This window comes from Hordeum vulgare, chromosome 5H (assembly GCF_904849725.1).
Source record: "Hordeum vulgare subsp. vulgare chromosome 5H, MorexV3_pseudomolecules_assembly, whole genome shotgun sequence".
NCBI lineage: Eukaryota > Viridiplantae > Streptophyta > Magnoliopsida > Poales > Poaceae > Hordeum > Hordeum vulgare.
Window position 1 is genome coordinate 249,619,471 of NC_058522.1, and position 12,036 is coordinate 249,631,506.

Genomic DNA, 12,036 nt, shown 5'->3' on the forward strand with positions numbered 1-12,036 from the left:
ACATGAGCTTGATATCATTATCTTAAATCCTGTTATATAATTAATGCACCTAGAGACTTGGTAAATAACGGAAGGCCTAGCCTTTTGCCGGGTGTTTTGTTCCGTTATTGCCGCCATAGTTACCGACTACCGGTGTTTGATTCCATATTGATCGCTCCTAACACGTTCGGGGTTGTTATGGGGACCCCCTCGATAAATCACGTAGTGTTAAGACTTTTCCGGCAGGACCCAACATTGGTGTTAATTTGCTAATCACTTAATAATAATCTGCATAGGGAATAGCTACCCCGAGGAATTTAATCAACAACCTGGGCCAGTGCTCCTCATGAGTGTTGGTCCAAACTAGAGCACTGTGCGGGGCCAACTCAGGGCAACTTGAGAGATTTCTATCCGGCCACTGTACGCGTCGCTCATCCGTCGTGTCCTGAGACTGAGATACATGGCTCTTATCAGGGTCGTCGACACGACGGGAGGTCCTACTAGTCTTGTCTTACCTTAGCAATATATCTTGCGTATAGGAATCCAAGTGAAGCTTTGGTTCTCCCCAGAGTTGAGGTTTTCCTCTAAGGAATCCGACGAGATCACGAGATTCGTGATAGTGGATTACTTTGTGGCCTGTGTGCGTTTGTGATGGACTAGTTGGAGCACCCCTACAGGGTTTAATCTTTTGGAAAGCCGTGCCCGCGGTTATGTGGCAACTTGGAATACTTTGTTAACATCCAGTATTAGATAACTTAAACAAAAGCTAATAAAATTGCCAACTGTGTGCGTAACCATGACTGTCCCCTGGAAGATATCTCTTCGATCGGGAACAAAGTGGGGTTATGATTGACGTAGGTTGGTGTTCAGGATCTCTTAGTGATCAAGTATTCTCGACCGCTAGTATAGTCCACCCTCATAAATGTTCTACGAAAGATAGCCACCATATCAAGCTTAGGATGCTGCAACCTTAAACACTCTACCCTATCCAACCTAATAACTTGACTAGTTCTGGCACCAAGGTCTTAGATTGCTGAGTCCCCGTGGCTCACGGATTCCTCCACAATACCAACAGATTCAGGTACCCCAGAGACAGATGATCACGATGGCATGCAGCTGGCATGGCAGTACAACGAGGAGTCTGACCGCCTGTACGTGAACTATCTAGAAGATTGAGGCGTGGTCGTGATCTTGGGCCAGCAGGCAGGGTAGCATAGCCTTTTCTCTTGTTTTGTAGTCCGTAGCAGAACTACTTTGGTTGTATGTGTGATGTACTCTGATATATTTATGAGAAGGCAATTGAACCCCTCGTTGTCTATCTTTTATTATTATGTATGTGTTGTGTTACCTGTTTGCGAGACGCTTAGATGCGCTCCTTTCCAATTCGGGGCCTCGATCCCCAGATCGGAAAGGACAACATCTTGGTCGTTACAAGTTGGTAATCAGAGCCTTACGACCATAGGAGCCTTTGTGTGATCGTACTTGGCCGAGTCGAGTCTAGTTAAATGTTTTGAGTCTTAGTTATATCGGAGAGTAGGATTCTTGTTTCTCCTCTTCTATCCTCTGGTAAGGTTCCCGTCTTAGGAAATCTTTAATTCTACTCCTCTTCTCGCTCAATTTTTTTAGGATTACGCGGGTATTTGTGAAATCTATATGATTTCGATGTGACGGAGTCCTGTCTTGGTGCCTCTTGTCTGCTTTGATTTTCTTACGGGGAGTTGAGCTCCAGGGGATTCTTGCGCACATCGCCATCATTCAGATTTCTGAGTATCTAAGAACGAAGGATGTTCGTTATTGCTTCAATACTGGTAGTGGCGAGATAACCCCGATGTCCCCAATACTGGTGCTGATTGTTCGGGGGTACTGCCATACTTAGTATCGTTGTGACCACGAGGGTCTGTTGTAGATGAAGGTCCGAGATGCTGGTCGTGTGTTGACGGATGTGATACAAGTGACGGGTTAGTATAGGAGTTGTGTGATATTACTCCTTGTATCCGTGTACCAGATTGCATGGCTAGTTATTTCGGGAATTCATAGGTGGGATATCAAGTAGTATCTTATAGGACTATCTTCCTATAGATGCATGATTGAGGTTGGGGAAATCTCAATCATATGTTTGTTCCGAGCAGTGCTAGCTCATACTTGTTTGCAATGGTCTTAATCGGAATTTTGTCGTCCGTCACTTTGAGGAAGCATTCTTACTATTTTGTTCGAGTGCAATTGCTTATTCCTGTCTTTTGATTCAGCAATATCTTTAAGTTATGCTGTGGGCTAATATGTTGTCCGTCTTCAGGATGGCCCACCGACTCGTTAGAACCCAGGGCGTGAGGATATGCCGCCTCCACCTCCTCCTCCGAAGAACCCTCCGCCGCCGCCGCCTCCTCTTGCAGAGGCCTGGCAAGCGGTGATGGCTGCTACTAATGCAAACACCCAGATGCTGATATAGTTGCTGCAAGAGAGAGCCAACCAACAGCAAGGCAATTTTCAACATGGTGGAAATCAGTTTGCGAGCCTGAGTCAGTTCCTGTCAAACCAGCCAAAGACGTTCACTTCATGCGACCAACCATTTGATGCAGAAGATTGGATCCATGATATGAACAAGCATTTCGAGTGTAGCAATGTGCGTCCGGACGATTATGTCAAGTTTGCAATGTTCCAGTTGAAGGGGCAAGCTTCTATATGGTGGCAGCAGCTGAAGGACCCCAGAGGCGCCAGGGTGATTTCTTGGGATGAGTTCTGTCGTGACTTCAGGTCCCACTACACCCCTTCCAGCTTTGTGGAGGAGACGCGTGAGAAGTTCACGCGTTTGAAGCAGGGTGGCAATTCCGTGTACAAGTACAATGTTGAGTTCCACGAGCTGGCCCGTTACGCGCTGCAGGATTTCCCTGACAAGAAGAGCTAGATTTATCAGTTCAGAGGTGGCTTGAAAGAAGATTTGCAGTTAGCTCTTGCCTTGCACGATCCTGAGGAGTTCGACAAGTTCTACAACCTAGCTCTCAGAGCAGAGCCAGCCTTGCTCAGGGTGGAGAATTCTAAGAAGCTCTTCAAAGATTCCAGCTCTTCCTCGACTCAGGTGGTTCAGAAGCAAGAGAAGTTTTGGGTTTCTCCTCCTCCTCCTCGGCACTCGCAGAAGCGTAAGCACTCAGGTGGTCGTGGTTCTTCCCACCCACCCAACCCTGTCTTCCAGCAGAGATACCAGCATCAGAAGCAAGGGCCTCCTCAGACTCAGTACCGACAGCCAACAGATGTCACTTGTCACAAGTGTGGGCAGAAGGGTCACTATGCCAACAAGTGTACTTCTCAGCTCTGTCTGCCGCCTCCTCCTCCAGGCAAACCTCCAAGCAACGCTCTTGTCAAGTTCAACCCCAGATCAGCTCGAGTCAACATGGTGAATGCAGCTGAGGCAGAAAACTCGTCAGATGTGATCATGGGTAACCTCCTCGTCAATGATATTCTTGCTAAAGTGTTATTTGATTCTGGTGCTTCTCATTCGTTCATGTCTAGAATGTTTTTTGTCGAGCATGATTTTGATTTTTAGTATTTGGAGAAGGCATTGCGTGTGGTGTCACCCGGTACTCTTATGAGCGCCAACAAAGTGGTTCGTGATGTTTCTGTCAAGATAGGCAGTTATTCCTTTCTGGCGTCTCCTATTGTCTTGGGCAATTCTGACATCAACTTGATTCTTGGTATGGACTGGCTGGCCATGAACAAGGCATAAATTGATTGTGAAGAGAAAGAAGTGAGGCTTACCCACTCTTCAGAGGACGTGATTATATTCGCGGCGCACGATGATCCAATCCGTCTGTTCTCTTTGAATGAAAAGGGTGAGATCAATCCTATCTCGCAAGTCCCAGTGGTCTGCGAGTATGAAGATGTGTTTCCTGAAGAGCTGCCAGGCATGCCTCCACACCGTGAAGTTGAGTTTGTCATTGAGCTTGAGCCAGGCACAGAGCGAGTGTGCAAACGGCCATACAAGCTGGGTCCAGAAGAGTCGAAGGAACTTAAGAGGCAACTCGATGAGCAGGAGCATTTGGGTTTGATCAGACCGAGCTCGTCTCCGTGGGGCTGTGGTGTTCTGTTTGTCAAGAAGAAGGATGGCACGGACCAGCTGTGTGTCGATTACCGTCCATTGAACAAGAAGACAATCAGGAACAAATATCCACTTCCGAACATAACTGAGTTGTTCGAACAGTTGAAAGGTGCTAAGGTATTCTCCAAGCTTGGTCTCAGAATGGGCTATCATCAAATTCGCATTCACGAGGAAGATATTCCGAAGACTGCCTTCAGGACTAGTTTTGGCCCGTATAAGTATACGGTCATGTCTTTTGGTCTGGCAAATGCTCCTCCGACATTCTGTCGATTGATGAACTACATTTTCTCTCCGTTCAAGAATGACTTTGTCTTGCTCTATCTCGACGACATTTTGGTCTTTTCTGAAACTGAGGAAGAACATGAAGAACATCTCAGGTTGGTGCTTAATAAGCTGAGAGAGTACAAGCTATATGCCAAGTATTCGAAGTGCGCGTTCTGGCTGAAAGAAGTGGTGTATCTTGGGCACATTATCTCTGCCGAGGGCATTAAAGTTGATCCGTCCAAGGTTCAGGCCATTGTTGAATGGGAGCCTCCGTAGAATGTGAAGCAGCTTCGAAGCTTTCTCGGGCTTGCTGGCTATTCCAGAAGGTTCGTTGAGAACTTCTCCAAGATCGCCAAGCCGCTCTCAAGTCTTCTTCAGAAGGGTGTTAAGTATGCTTGGTCTCCAGAGTGTCAACTCGCCTTTGATACACTGAAAGAGAAGCTTACCTCCACTCCAGTCTTGGTTCCTCCGGATGATTCCAAGCCTTACCAGGTCTTCTGCGACGCTTCTCTCCAGGGTCTTGGTGCAGTCTTGATGCAAGATAAGAAGGTGGTTGCTTATACCTCCAGGCAGTTGAAGCCAGCGGAGAAGAACTACCCTGTGCATGATCTTGAGCTAGCAACTGTGGTTCACGCTCTGATGACTTGGAGACACCTCTTGTTGGAACGTAAAGTTGAAGTCTTCACCGATCACAAGAGTCTCAAGTACATCTTCACTCAGCCTAACTTTAATCTTCGGCAAACACGATGGGTGGAAATGCTTCAGGATTTTAATCCGAGTGTTGAGTACACGTCAGGAAAAGCTAATGTCGTGGCGGATGCTTTGAGCAGGAAGGCATATTGCAACAGTCTGATTCTGCAACCTCTCCAGCCTGGTCTTTGTGAGTCTTTCAGGAAGCTCAACCTTCAGCTAGTACCTCAGGGTTTTCTTGCAAACCTTCAGATCTCTCCTACCTTGGAAGATCAGGTCCGAGCAGCACAGCTTCTTGACGCTATGGTGAAGAAGGTCAAGATTGGCGTGGGAAAGAGTCTCCTCAAGTATAAGTGCTTCACTGTTGATGCCAGAGACACGTTGTTCTTCGAGGATCGCCTTGTCATCTTGAAAGGTGATCTCAGGAAGGTAATCATGGAGGAAGCTCATAACTCTCTGCTCTCTATTCATCCTGGAAGCTCCAAAATGTACCATGACTTGAAGCAGACCTTCTGGTGGAATCGTATGAAGTGCGAGATTGCTTAGTTCGTAAATGAATGTGATGTATGTCGAAGGGTGAAAGCAGAACATCAACGTCCAGCAGGCCTTTTGCAGCCGTTGCCGATTCCCGAGTGGAAGTTCGATCACATTGAGATGGATTTTGTCACCGGGTTTCCGAAGTCCAAGAAGGGTAATGATTCCATCTTCGTCGTCATCGCCAAGTTGAGTAAAGTGGCTCATTTTCTTCCAGTCAAGGAGTCTATTTCAGCAGCTCAGCTGGCATAGTTGTACACCTCCAGGATTGTCTCTTTGCACGGTGTTCCTATGATGATCTCTTCAGATCGCGGAAGTATGATCACTTCCAAGTTCTGGGACTCCTTTCAGTCTGCTATGGGCACGAAGATCCGCTTCAGCACAACGTTCCATCCTCAGACTAGTGGTCAAGTGGAGAGAGTGAACCAAGTTCTTGAGGATATGCTGAGAGCCTGTGTTATCTCTTTTGGCATGAAGTGGGAAGATTGTCTACCTTTTGCGGAGTTCTCGTATAACAACAGTTATCAAGCTAGTTCTGGCAAGGCTCCGTTGGAAATTCTATATGGCAGGAAGTGTCGTACTCCGCACAACTGGTCCGAGACCGGTGAGCGTCAGATCCTTGGGAATGATATGATAGAGGAAGCTGAGGAGATGTGTCGGATCATTCGCGACAACCTCAGAGCAGCTCAGTCCCGTCAGAAGAGCTATTATGATAGCAAGCACCGCGACATGTCTTATGAGCTTGATGACTTCATCTATCTAAAGGTGTCGCCTATGAAGGGTATGCATCGCTTTCACATCAAAGGAAAGCTTGCGCCTCGTTTCGTTGGTCCGTTCAGAGTGGTTCGCAAGAGAGGCGACCTTGCGTACCAGCTCGAGCTTCCGGCAAACTTTGCAAATGTCCATGATGTGTTCCATGTTTCTCATCTTCGGAGGTGCTTCAAGACCCCCGAGCGGACTGTTCATCTTCAAGACATCGATCTTCAGCCTGACCTTTCTTATCGTGAGCATCTAGTTGTGGTTCTCGAGGCGACTGAGCGCAAAACACGCAACAAGACCGTCAAATTTCTCAAAGTGCAGTGGTCACACCATTCCGATAAAGAGGCTACGTGGGAACGCGAGGACCACCTCCGTTCTGAATTTTCGGATTTCTTTCAGGCGTAGATCTCGGGGCGAGATCTTCTTTGTAGTGTGGGAGAGTTTATAGTGCCCCAAGTGTAAAGCTTTCCCTTTTTGGAACCTTCTCTATGTAGGCCCACCTTGTCATCGATATGAGTGTTTCATATTGCTTCTATGATTTCATGTGTTGTCTCATTATGATTTCTTCCCTTGCTTGCATGCATAACATATCATGTCATGTGTTAGGTGTTGTTGCAATATGGTCATATCATTCCATGTCATGTTGTGATCTTGTGAATTCATGTGTGATGCTCATGAGATGTTGGGGTGAGTAGAAGTGATGTGGTGGTTGTTTACTTGAAAACCCTTTTCTAATTCAAAAACCCCTTTTCTCTCTTTTAATCTCAAGTTCAAATTCCACTTGCTCCTAAGCTGATTTAAAAATGTCTTTTGTTGAGGAAATAATGTGGGTATATTGGGGTGCTAAATTTGGTGTTCTGAAAAGTGTTCTAAAGGTGCAAAATAAACACAAAACAAAAACTATAATGTTGTTTTGTATTTATTTAGTTTTCCCCAAAAATTCCTTTAGTATTTTATTTAGATGGGGTATTTATTTCCAGGTCCAGGGGCATTTTTGTTTTGTTTTTATCTTCAATTGTTTGCCGTGTGGGCCTTTTCTTTTCTCTGTGCTTTAGTTAAATAGGAAATAGCCAGAGTTTGCTTTTTTTCTTATGTGTCGCTCTGGTTGGCTTCCTCCCACCTAGAGAGGCCCATCTTCCCCCTGTCCTGTGCGCTAGCCCAATCCTGCGTCCCTCTCTTCCTCCTCTCGACGTTAGCTCTGTACGACTCCCCCTCCTCCACCGATTCTCCATGGCCTCGATCCTGTGGCTCAAGCGCCTTCCCTCGAGGTGATATAAGTTGCAGGGACCCCTCCTTTCCTTCCTCCAGCACCGCCGCCATCTTCCTCTCCTCTCTTTCCCCCAACTGGTAAATTCTGTAGATAGGCCTGTGAAGAAGCCCGCCGTCGATCGCCGCCCCCACGTCGTCCAGCGCCGGCGGCCATGTCCAGGGGCACGGGGATGGTGCCCGCGCCCCATTTATGTCCTCAGTGATGTCGAGGAGCCTCCTCACCGTCGACCAGGAGCTCGTCTTCGCCATGGACCCGGTGCTCCTTCGCTCTGCTTCGGTTGTGCATCAGGGACTCCTCCGCCGCCGATCTTCTTCCTCTCCATCACCCTCTCCCCCGATCGGTTCCTCTCCTTCCTTCCCCAAGGTGAGGAGCATCGCCCCCTTCCTTCTTCCTCCTTGGTTCGGCCTAGATCCACCGTAGTGCTCGCCGTGCCTCTCTGTCTATCGTAAATCGGCAGCAGGTTGTTGTGTGTGGTGCAGTAGTTGGGTGATGTCGTGCCTGTGTGTTGTGTAGCAGGGGTTCCTCCCCCTCGTAGTGCATCGTTGGATGTAGTGGTGGCTCCCTTCGTGGACAGCAGGACCAGTGGTTCTGCCCGACGTCCTCCCTGTCGCCGGCGTGCAGAGCACAGGTTCAGGTGCTCGTGTTAGCTTAGCTTGTGTTACCCCTCTGTTCTACCAGTAGCCGTATCATAGCGCAGTGGTTCGAGTGTGTGTGTTGTATGTTGGAGATACAGGGTTCGATCCCCAGTAGAAGCAACCCCCTTTTTGCTTGTTTTGTTGCACGGTATCAGCAGTAGCGCACTAGTTATCCTGTTAGGCACCACCTCTGTGTCGAGCCCATGGGCAGTAGCAGAGTGGTCCCCTATCTGTTGTTGGCACAATGGATACAGGGTTCGACTACCCCTCGAACCCCGTTTTATTTCCCTTGTTTTTGCTCAGTAGACGCATGAGTTGCTTTGTATTGATCAAACCCCTCTGTTCTTTCGAAACCATGACAGTAGCAGGGTGGAACTAGCACTGTGGTGACTCCAGGAGGCCCTGGGTTCGAATCCCAGGCCTGCCTCTTTTATTTTTTGCTTTCTTTCCTATTTGTTTTCCTTGCTATAATTTTTGCTACTTCTTGTGCCTAAACAATAGGCATAAAAAAGAGAGCATTTATTTTGTTCCTACCTGCAGATGCACTAGTGTGTGTGTGCTCTAGTGTGTTGGTTGTGTGTGTATGTGAGCACTTGGTGAAGTGTATGTGTGGTGGTGGTGCTAGATTAGTGCATGCTTGTAGATGCACTAGTGTGTGCATATGTGAGGTAATATACATGTGGTTGTGCTTGTATATTGTGGTGTGTATATGTGATTTCCACTCATACATGGGCTTGGCTCATGTGACACCATATAGTTGTTCATATGTATGTGTAGGTGTGGTGCTTCCATGATGTGTGGCTTACTAGATGCCTTGCAATTTTGTGTGTTGTTCAAGAGCATGTGTAGTGGGTGTTGTGGAGTTGATGTGTTTGTGAGGATCAGCCCCACCTTTGCAAATCATTCTTGCACCTTCACATTTCCATATGTGAGAGGTCATAGTGACTATTGTGTGTGTGATCTACTTGGTAGATGTGCTTGTGGGTTGATGTGCTATGACACATACATGGGGTCAAAACGCTCATGTCACTATTGTCATTGTGCACATGAACTAGTAGCTATGTAGGAGTTGATCTAGTGAATAGCGCATGAAATGTTGCACTATTCAATTTGTAGGAATCTATGTAGTTTTTCCTTCCTAGTTTGTGGCCACTTGCTCCAAACAAGTGTATGCATCTTTTATATGTTTTTGGGGTAGAATCTCCCAAGGAATCCATTGGTGAACTCAGTCTTGCCATTGGAACATTTTCTAGAGATGACATATTTTCATTTTCTTCTATGTTTGGAGCTTGGTTCCATGAGTTGTGGTGAGCCTTTGTGATTGTTTCTTGGTTGTGCTAGTAGAGGGTGACCCCCTCTACCTCTTGTTTGTTTGTCTCATGATTAGGATTCCATATGTGCAAGTTATGCCCACTCAAAGTAGGCATGTGGCTGGAATTCCAGATTAGTCAAAATCTTAGATTTTCACTAAGTCCGAGCATCTGTTTATATTTTCTTCTCCTGTTGATGAGGTTGTGAAGGTCAATGTGTTGTGATCTAGCCTTAGCTTTCAACTAGGAGCCCTGTAGGTATTGTTTTGGCTACTGTCAAAATGCTTTAGAGCATAGACAGAAAGTGAGAATCTGGAATTTTCACAAAAGTCCCTGAAAACTGATTTGTTTGGGAAAGTTTGCAGCCTTATAACTTTCTGTGTTTAATTCCTTTTTGTGTGATTCTTGCTTGTGCTTGTAGTATTCTTGTCTAGCTACATCCACATATATTATTTGTCATAGTTGGGTGGCTGTAGGTGATTTCCATGTACTACCTCCGTTCCGAAATATAAGACCTTTTAGAGTTTTGACTATAGACTACATACGAAGTAAAATGAGAGAATCTATACTCTAAAATATGACTACATACATACGTATGTAGTATATAGTGGAATCTCCAAAAGGTCTTATATTTAGGAACGGAGGGAGTAGCTCACAAAGTGCTATGATGCAGTTTATGGCAGCTTGTGTAATTTTCACATTTTGATGTTTGTGAGTGCTTAGTTGATGTTGTGGTGTTCTTATTTGCTCCACCCCATCCATGATGGTTTGTTTTATGTCTTGGCAACCTAGAAATACCATATTTGTGCCATTCGAGTGTGTGGTGATGATTTTGACACGTAGGGCTTCATATCTTGTTTCGTTGATTCCCCTTGATACGTAGCTCCAATTGTAATGTTCTTTATATGCTTTTGCATCGTTATCTCGAGATGCATCTGATCATGTCATTCCCATGCATGTCAAAATAGGTTAGCATGCAGTTCTGTCCAGGAACATGTATTTACTCCTTAAGCTTGTGCTAGTGATAGAAATAGTGATGCATACTCATATTCATCTCATGCATCATGTGATTGTTGCATATTGAGGTGCTGTTGTTCATTGGATGTTATTCTTATGTTGGGTAGCACCGGGATCGGAGTACGAATATGTGGAGTCAGGAGAGTACGTGCAGGACGATCAAGAACCATTCCAAGCTGAGGATCTCACAGGCAAGATGATATGACCTTGATTCCATCTCTAGACTTGTTATGCTAGATTACGTTTCCTTGTCATATGCTTGCTGCCTACCACTGAAATATTTGCCTCCTGATATGCCATGAAACCAAACACATGTCCCTTCCTAGCAAACTTGGATGGCTAAGTAGGGTTTGCTCAGCTACTAATGTTAGCGTTGCTAGATGCAGGTGCTTTGACTCATGTGATAACATGAGCTTGATATCATTATCTTAAATTATGTTATTTAATTAATGCACATATATACTTGGTAAATAACGGAAGGCCTAGACTTTTGCCGGGTGTTTTGTTCCGTTATTGCCGCCATAGTTACTGGCTACCGGTGTTTGATTCCATATTGATCGCTCCTAACACGTTCGGAGTTGTTATGGGGACCCCCTCGATAAATCGCGTAGTGTTAAGACTTGTCCGGCAGGACCCAACATTGGTGTTAATTTGCTAATCACATAATAATAATCTGCATAGGGAATAGCTACCCCAAGGAATTTAATCAACAACCCGGGCCAGTGCTCCTCATGAGTGTTGGTCCAAACTAGAGCACTGTGCGGGGCCAACTCACGGCAACTTGAGAGATTTCTATCAGGCCACTGTACGCGTCGCTCATCCGTTGTGTCCTGAGATTGAGATACGCGGCTCTTATCAGGGTCGTCGACACGACGGGAGGTCCTGCTAGTCTTGTCTTACCTTAGCGATATATCTTGCGTATAGGAATCCAAGTGAAGCTTTGGTTCTCCCCAGAGTTGAGGTTTTCCTCTAAGGAATCCGACGAGATCACGAGATTCATGATAGAGGATTACTTTGCGGCCTGTGTACGTTTGTGATGGACTAGTTGGAGCACCCCTGCAGGGTTTAATCTTTCGGAAAGCCATGCCCGCGGTTATGTGGCAACTTGGAATATTTTGTTAACATCCGGTATTAGATAACTTAAACAAAAGCTAATAAAATTGCCAACTATGTGCGTAACCATGACTGTCCCCTCGAAGATCTCTCTTCGATCGTGAACATGGTGGGGTTATGATTGACGTAGGTTGGTGTTCAGGATCACTTAGTGATCAAATATTCTCGACCGCTAGTATAGTCCACCCTCATAAATGTTCTACGTAATATAGTCACCATATCAAGCTTAGGATGCTGCAACCTTAAACACTCTACCCTATCCAACCTAATAACTTGATTAGTTCTGGCACCAAGGTCTTAGATTGCTGAGTCCCCATGGCTCACGGATTCCTCCACAATACCAACAGGTTCAGGTACCCCAGAGACAGATGATCC